The sequence below is a fragment of the Merops nubicus genome, unplaced genomic scaffold (assembly GCF_000691845.1).
Source record: "Merops nubicus isolate BGI_N331 unplaced genomic scaffold, ASM69184v1 scaffold41308, whole genome shotgun sequence".
Classification (NCBI taxonomy): domain Eukaryota; kingdom Metazoa; phylum Chordata; class Aves; order Coraciiformes; family Meropidae; genus Merops; species Merops nubicus.
Window position 1 is genome coordinate 4,473 of NW_008628455.1, and position 6,234 is coordinate 10,706.

A 6,234-nucleotide genomic window follows, 5' to 3' on the forward strand; every position below is an offset into this window, starting at 1 on the left:
TAACCACAGGAGAAAAATTAACATAAAATCATAACCATTGGTTACTTTGATTGTACTGTTATTTTTAGAAAATTTTTAGAATTGCTTCTAATATCCTGCAAAGTTAGGTGAAACTTCCCTCCTGATTTAATTTAGAGAGTCATTTAACTTCCAAAATAAATGAAGGCCATTTACACTTCTAGGCCCTTTAAACTGCTTAGTAGAACAGTGAGTAGTTTGATCTGTAGCTAAAAGGACATAATTAAAGTCTTGACCCTATGCAGGAAATGTTCAAGGACTTACAACAAGATGAGCTTCCACATTTGTGGAAGATAAATGACACTTTTGGGACCTCTTTGATTGAAATCATGTGTGGGAGAACAGTTGATGGTATAGTCTTCTAGTTTCAATGTGTTTATATTCTTGCTTATTTGGAAGATCTTATTCTCTCTTTCTCCACTTTCTTCTCTTTCTCATTCTCTCTCTCATTCTCTCGTTCTCCCCCTTTCTCTCCCTTCCTCCCTTTCCTTTTTGTATTTCAGGTCTTAGCCCAGTATGCCATCATCTCTATAGCTGTGCAATACAATGTCACCTATACCACTGGTGAGATGAAAGCACATCTTTTTTTTCTTGTAATGCGAGAGATTAACTCTTTAAAAATTACTCCTGTTTTTCCCTCAAAACTTTGAATATAAAAATTCACCTCATTTCTATAATATAGCAGAACTCTCCTACTTGTCTGTCTGCTTCTGAAACATTCTGGTATTTTCTCAGTTGCTTGTGAGTAATAATGGCTTATTTTATCCATAGTTAACACTGCTGCTAACTTGTGTTTTAATGTGGAAAGCATGCATTCTTTCCAGTTTGTGATACAATCAGCAGGAGTTATCAAGTAACAATATTTTCATAGTCTTCTATGTATCTATTATTTATTTATGATTTCTTGTGTAATTAATAATGGATTTGTGGTTTATATTTTAAAAATGTCACCTTTTTATTCTTAATAACTGATATTGCTGATTCAGTTATGCTTTTAAATAACAAAGGGAGAAAACACTGATTCTATTTTCCCCCAAAACATTTCCTTTTTTTTTTTCTTTTTGACTTGCTGTACTATGTACAACAATGGTAATCAGCTAGTGGAATTTCCTTGTTTTACTAACTTAATTTTTCTTAGCAGAATTAATAACTTTCAGTTCTTTCCAGGAATTTACCTTGGAAAAATGTCTTGGAACAGGTACTGTGGTAGATTGTTCCTAATTAAGAATTAGGGAATTAAGGTCCAGAGAAATTAGCAAAAGCCTTGACTTTTGTTCTAATCTTGACTTCTAAACTTGAGACCTCTGTGCTGTGATTGTTCCAAAGAACATAGCACTATAATATGTTCAAAATAATACATTGATCAACTTTTTTTTCAGTAATGAATATATATAATTTTTTGCAGGTGTTTCTGGTGGTGTTTCACGTTGAACATTTGAGATGTACACAGTCAGTGCACTTCTGTTTTACTGGTAGTTGAGCAGCGTCGAGTAGAATCTCCTATAGCAGAGGCACAAGGCAAGTCCATGTGTCAGTCACCAGGATGCCTGTCCTGTGGCTTCTTCCTAGTGCTTGGTGCCTGCCTGTGTGCCTGTGTGTGCATACACACATACATACCTACAGTGGAACCAACAAGGTATAGCTTCCCTTAGGAGGAAGTGTGGATGAGTTCTGCAGTGATTGCTTCCGTGACACCCTCTGGCCTAGTTTCCTTTAGGGGGAAGGAAAACAAATTGTTCAATGGCTGCATTTCTGCTGTTTTGTATTTGGACAACACGGAGCTTGACAAAGGGTGAGGTTTTAATGATAACAAAATTCCTTGATGAGTATAGATAAGACTAAGAACTCCTCATGTTGTGTTTTCTTGACCTGATTTATTGTTCAGTTTTCAGGCAAAATTCTTCTGTATTTGCCAGATAGCCTACTGGCTTCATGCACTGCTGGAGCTTTACTTCCAAACGATCCAAGAAGTATGGAGAGAAGTTGTCAGTACTGTTAATTAAATATATACTTTCCAATTATTCATATTTTGTTTATATTAACTATAGAAATGTCTATATATTAATGTTTATATATTCAGTTATTTATGTACTGTTTATATATTTTAATTTCCAAAGTAAACTATTCTAGGTGGTCTGTAGTTTTTGATTTAGATAGTCTTTCTGGAAAGGTATGCAGTAGTGTGAAAAATGAACAAAATGATATATTTTTCTTTTGGAAATACAGTTAAACTGTAACAGTATTTATTATAAATTTTCTAACTTAGAAAGATATTTCAAGGTAGCTATGTTGCATTTGCCTTTACATTGCTTATATCTCTGGTGCCTATGTATTAAAGTAAGTATTTGTATATCCATTTTGAATAGACAGATCTGTATTCTTCATAATTTCATTAACATTTCTAACTTTTCTGTTCTTTAGTTTGCAGCAGTTTGGGCTAATTCTGGTGGTGCCTTGCTATTTAGTGGAATTCATTTTCATGCCTCGCATCTTTTCAACTTCAGTGGTGAAAAGAAAGACAAAGGGTAAATCTTGCATGTATTAATTAAAATTCAGAACTTTGTTTACTAGTTGTGTATAAATGGATTTGTATGTATGTAAAAGTACTGGGATAGCAAACATCACTTGTTCAGTGTCCACTGTCACCTGCTTTGAACTCACAAGCAAGTCATTCTTATTGTATAGAGTCAAGGAAGCAAATATAACACTTTATCATGATGAAGATCTTCATAAGGTTTTGCTGAAGTCCCATCTTGGGCATCTACGTATTGTCTTCTGATTCTGTAAGTTGTCTGTTTGCTTAATTGTTCATAGATATTTTCATGTTGGGTAACTTGTTTTTAAAAACAGTTAAAGAAGTAGTAATAGAAGCAGCATTCCTTGTCTCCTTTTGTTAAGGTGAGAAAGGAAAGTAACTACAACAGAGAAGGTAACGTGTCAAAATGCAGAGTTGATAAGATGTCTTGAATTATACATCTTTTGAGTAAGATTCTCAAATATTCTGAGAATTATTAGATATGAAAGTAATGCATTTGAGAATAGAAGGAGAAACGGAACTGAGATATTTAACCATAAGGAGTGCTAGGAAAGATTGACTACTTTTCACCCTTTGAAAGCAAAGACTTTGGAGGTTCCAGTTTGAATAAATCAGCCTTTTCCCATTTGTGTTGCTGTCTCTTACTCTTTCGTCCTTTTCTGAGTGTCTGCTCAGCTGGAAGAGATTATCATGAAGGCCTTGCTTTCCTTCATGCAGTCCCTTATATACAGGCAGCAGCCCTTGGGGCAGTGTAATGCTGTTGCTCTTTCCAGTCTTTCCACAGGATTTATTTATGTTGCTCCTTAAAGCTAACATTCTGAATAGGTGTGCTGAATGTTCTTGGCAAAAAATCAGTGCTTACTTCTGCAAATAGGGAAGGTGGGAGAAAGTTAGCTTGTCTTTCACTTGTATTCTGTATATAATTGTGAGATTTTGGGAAACTTATCTGCTTTTTTTATGTGGCATCCAAAAGCATGAAGGCTAAATATACTGATTAGAAGAACACGTTTTCCTGTCTTATGAAGACTGTAATGGTCAGAAAAGCACCTGTGTCTGTCTTTGGCTGGAAATCAGTTATCCCATGTGCAATATTACCACAGTTTAAATAACTGGAAATGGAAATTGATTTTAATGACTCATGAATTGCAGAAGTAGTTGAAGCATTTTGTCTATTGCAACATGTAGTACTTAAGATGTGAACTGCAGAAACAACACAATGCCAAATACTAGGTATTTTTCCTACCTTAGAATTTATTGTTTCTTCTTACAGTTCTATAGCCAGACATTGGAGCTTTTCTCAAAAACTTTTTTTTTGAGAGAGAGAGAGGGTATCAGCAGAGTTGCTTTTTAAGCATTCTTGCTTATACTGTGAGAGATTTGAAGTACATTTTCTTTGTTTGGAATTCATTGAAGAAGCAGATTTTTTTTGTTTAATGGAAATTTCTGAAAGATGCTTCTCACATTGGTAGTGTCTCTTTTTAATCATTCATCAGTCACATTATATGAAGTCTTTTTCCCATAGAAATCTTAACATAATGGCAGTAATAATACCAATTTTCTAAATTGTCAGCTTAATAAAACTGTTCTTCAGATTTTTTTTCCCCCCCCAGCATCCTACGCAGAAACTTCTAGATCCTGAAAATCTTCAGGTTGGCATCTTTCTCTGTTAGCTTTGAAGTGTAATAATTGTCATTTGTTACTTATTAGCTATTTGGTTCCTTCTCTTATTGTTCTCTAGCTGTGTGGCTGTTAAAAGTCACAATATATTGTCTCAATCTTCCAACTGCTAAATAAGTGTGTATTATACCTTTAGTGTCAGCTTTCTGGCTTTATAGCATCACTATTACTTATAAACGGCTTACAGCGTGAATGTCAACTTCAGATGCATCTTTTTACTTTATTGTAGTTTCTAGTCAAAAGATTGTGTAGTGAGGCAGAACTGAATGTTTGCTGATAACCAAGTTTTTCTGTAATTATTGGTCCCCCCGAATGTTTCCCTATCGCTTCCAAGAGAATTTTGATGAAAGTTCTTTCTACATTTGACTTTATTGAAAAGAAATGGACTAAAAAGAGAGAGCATGTTAATTTCCTTATTTGTTTTTCAGATTTACCATTTGGGCTTTACTTTTTGTAATGGTGTGTCTTTTGACCCTAACTTTATCTGTCCTTAGATTTGGATTTGGTCTGGCAAGCGTAGAGAATCCAAGTTTTTCCACAGCAGATGGAAACTTCAGTGTAGTTCCACTGGGGTATTACAAGGCTAGAAGACATTCATGCTTGTACAATGTGGCATTTCAAAGTATCTTTGAACAATCCAGGATGATAATATGCCTTGAAGAATCTCTCTGAGTGATGTTTCACCCTTCAGTGTTTAAGGGAAGGGAAATTTTGTTCTCTTTTCTGTATTCTTTTCATAAAAGTAGTAGAACAGAATTTGAGGAAACAGGGGGAGGAGGAAAAAAAAAACCCTTAAATTATTAATTGTTGATAATTATGCATGAAGCCTGGGTTTATGACCTCTTTAAACTACTCCCTCCCCCGCCATCTATACCAGACATAGTATCATTTGGCAGTATTAATAGCTATAGTTTAACTAATTTGGTGCCTTCCTAAAACATATATATATTTTTTTTTTAATGTCTTTTATTCTTGCTTGTTAACTTTAAAGTTTTATTACTTTTTCGGCATCAGCTCATCACTTTAACATTCACTTTGATAACTGAATACCTGTTAATACCTGTCAAGTGTGTGGGAGGGATTTTGAATCTACATGAACTCTTATTCATAGATTGCATGGCAGAAGGGGCCTAAATGGCATGATTTCCTGCCAGGCATTGAAATCTATGGTCGTAGCTGCTCCAGAAACCTGATTGCTCCTAGCAATATGCTTAGATATGACTTCCATTCCCTTCTTGTGTGACACACCTTGTCCTGGGTAAAGCCTTCTGATACATCTGGTTTCCCATTGTATGAAGATTTTAATATTTTCAATAGAAGACTTTTGGAGAAAAAAAAATAGTTAACCAGTACTAGACTGCAAACCTGTAACTAAAACTTCTATCTAATTGTCTCCAAAATCTCAAATCTTATTAGTATTGGCTGTCTGGGTGCTCTTTAATACAGGTTTGGATGATGTGGAAATTTTATAAATTTTCAGGTGAAAAAATGGAGAGAACATGTTAAGAACCAGATTCCAAAGAAAAAAATAACTAACACAAAGAACAAATGAACAAAGAAGGAACCAGAGGTCAGTGGCATAAGGTTATTTTGAGTTGTTTCTGGGCCAAATGTTTTTAGATCAAATGTGCCCTCTTTTCTGTAAAAGAGCAAATTCTTTTGACATGCAGAGAATACAAATAATATTATAGCTTCCTCAAATGTTAGGTCATGTTCTCTAATTCTGCATTTCTAACAGGAGAGCACACAGAGTGCTAACTGTATTAAGTGTTAGCCTTGGGTAATCTTTGGGATTATTCACTGAACTCCATGTTAATCTAAATGCAAAGAATATTTCAATAAACTGGGCTTAATGATTCCAGGGTTTTCTTACCATTTTAGCAGCATTGTAAAAGACTGATTTAAATTTTTTTTTGATTTAACATCAGCAAAAAAAGTATAATCTGAAATCTGTACTATATTTAATAAATTTGGCTTCTATTATGTTTCAGACCATTCAAATT

The 6,234-nt window shown here is 34.4% G+C and overlaps 1 pseudogene; it reads left to right on the top strand.

Moving 5' to 3' along the window:
- Positions 1-417: 417 nt before the first annotated feature.
- On the top strand, positions 418-5,801 carry LOC103779028 (annotated as a pseudogene).
- The last annotated feature ends 433 nt before the right edge of the window (positions 5,802-6,234 follow it).